The sequence below is a fragment of the Trichosurus vulpecula genome, chromosome 3 (genome assembly GCF_011100635.1).
Source record: "Trichosurus vulpecula isolate mTriVul1 chromosome 3, mTriVul1.pri, whole genome shotgun sequence".
In the NCBI taxonomy this organism is placed as follows: Eukaryota; Metazoa; Chordata; class Mammalia; order Diprotodontia; family Phalangeridae; genus Trichosurus; species Trichosurus vulpecula.
The window spans coordinates 114,994,344-114,996,672 of NC_050575.1; the positions used below are offsets into that span (position 1 = coordinate 114,994,344).

The 2,329-nt window shown below is 48.0% G+C and overlaps 1 pseudogene; it reads right to left on the reverse strand.

Annotated features, from left to right (window-relative positions):
• Positions 1-1,112: 1,112 nt before the first annotated feature.
• On the reverse strand, positions 1,113-1,673 carry LOC118842174 (annotated as a pseudogene).
• Positions 1,674-2,329: the final 656 nt, after the last annotated feature.

The window sequence follows — 2,329 nt, forward strand, 5'->3', positions numbered from 1 at the left end:
TCTCTCTGTCTCTCTCTTTGCTTCTCTCTGTCTCTGTCTCTCTGTCTCTCTGTCTCTCTCTCTCTCTCTGTCTCTCTCTCTCTTTGCTTCTCTCTCTCTCTCTCTATCTCTCGCCAGGCCAAATAAACATCCTCATTTCCAGCCCAGTCCCTGGAGGGCCTAACCCTTTTCTTCCCCCAGAAATGACATTCCTGTTATTTTAGGAAGAAAGGAAAGAGACAGATAAACAACCTTCTTCTCTCCCTGAGAAGAGTTTGGGGTTCCACTGAGTTCCCCACAGGCCCAAGCCTTCCTGTATCCCTTCCTTCAAAGTCATAAGCTTTTAAGATATCTTATATCAGGTTAAAGGGAAAAATTAGCTATTTTCTTCTCTACAGTTCAAACGTACCCTGACAGTGGGGCAGGGGTGAGAGATGTAAAGAAAGAGACTCTCCTTAATATACCAGTGATCCCCTTTCCCAGGAAAGGATGAAGGCCTGGTTGATTGGAGTAGGAAGGGGGAAGAAATTGGAGGTATGTTATTTTGGGGTGGGGCAAGGGGAGGGCTAAAAATAACTTCCCTTTGACATGACGTATTTATATATTTACTGTGTATGTGAGAATGGAATAAGGTTTGGGTGAAGTCAGTTCTCAGGATGGGGAAAGAGAGAGGGTAGAGAGGAGAGGAAAGGAGAGGAGAGGAGAGAGAGAGACAGAGACAGAGACAGAGATAGAGATAGAGAGACACACACACACACAGAGACACAGAGAGAGAGAGACAGAGACAGAGAGACAGAGAGACAGAAAGACAGAGAGACAGAGAGAGTGAGAGAGACAGAGAGAGAGAGAGAGAGAGAGATTATCACACCTCTCTTCTTGGTCATTGTCTTTCTCTACCCAATTTCTCAAACATCAACTGGAAAAAGTGAAGGAACAGGAAGTGATGGGAATCTGAGAAAGAAAGAATGTTTGAAGGAGTTCAGCCCATAGCTCTCTCCAAGAGGAAATTGAGGGAGCAGGGGAAGGGCATTCCACAAGGAAAAGGAATCTGAATGTGTGTGGATTTTGAAGCAACCAGCCATGCCTGCCAAGGCATGGCAACCCTGCAATGTATCTCCCATTGGGGTGGGAATCTATGCCAAACCCATCTTCTCCGGGACACTTCGAGGTGACTCATCTTTCTGCTGCAGTAGATCTGCTTGTTCTATGGCCTTTCGCACACTTTTCTTAGAGGTGTCCTGAATGTCAGCACCCATCAGAAATTCATCCAAGATGAAGCAGGTCTTCTCAAAGTTAAGATGATGTCAAGTTCCCATACACTGCCAAAATATTTGTCCAGGAGTTCCATGTACTGGTAGATCAGGTCCAGCATGTTGAGCTCATTATCTTGGCCCTCATTGGTGCAGCAGAAGTAGAGGCTGGCACGTCTCTTGTAGACAACTTTGAGGTCTCTCTACTCCAGGAAGCTGCAATCTTGGATTTTCTGGTCAGGACGATTTGCATAAGCTCTTGAACCATCTTTTCCCTCTCCTTTTCTGACATAGCCAGATGCCATTTCTGCAGCTGCAGCTTCCCTTGCCAGGCTGAGCAGCAGCATGAGTCACATCATCTTCCTCTGCTCTGTGCCAATCCCCACAGGTGGGCACCCTCAGCTCAGGCTGAGTCCCTTCTGCATATCCTGTCCGAGCCCCCATGCCTATGAATGGCCTACCCCATGCTGGTCCAGGGGCTCCTGTGGCTTGAGATGCCCCCTCCCTGCAGTTCCTACTGACCGGGGTAGGAGGAGGGGGGAGGCAAAGTCAGGGTTCCACTGGTGGCTGCTCTTCTTTCTCAATCTCCTCCCCCCCGCCCCCCAGCCCCTTGCAGGCCTGCCCAACCCCAGGAGGGCATCTCTGAGGTTGGGACCTAACTTTCTTGTTGAAACTCCCTGTCCTGGAGTGCTGAGGTCCTATTGTTAATTGTCACACACGTCCCCCTCCATCTAAGCAGATTCTAGTCATGTTTTCCTCTGCTCCCGGACACCTCACCTAAAGCCTTGCTACCACTGGAGTACCCTCTCTTCACCCCTTTCTCTTCTATTTTTTCAGTTCTAGAACCATAATCAAATAAAATGGCCATGCATAGTAGAAGGGTGTGTCAGTCTATGCCCTGAGGGTTCCACCACTGCACCTCTCCCACTACCAGTAACTTTCTGAACTACTACAATACTTTGGCCTGGAGCCCGTGCCCATGTATTACAGTATAAGCTACATGAGGGCAGGGACCATCTTAGATTTTGTTTTGGTGGCCCTAGCTTAGCTTACCATGTGTTTGAAACATAGTAAATATTTAATAAATGCTCTTTCACTCA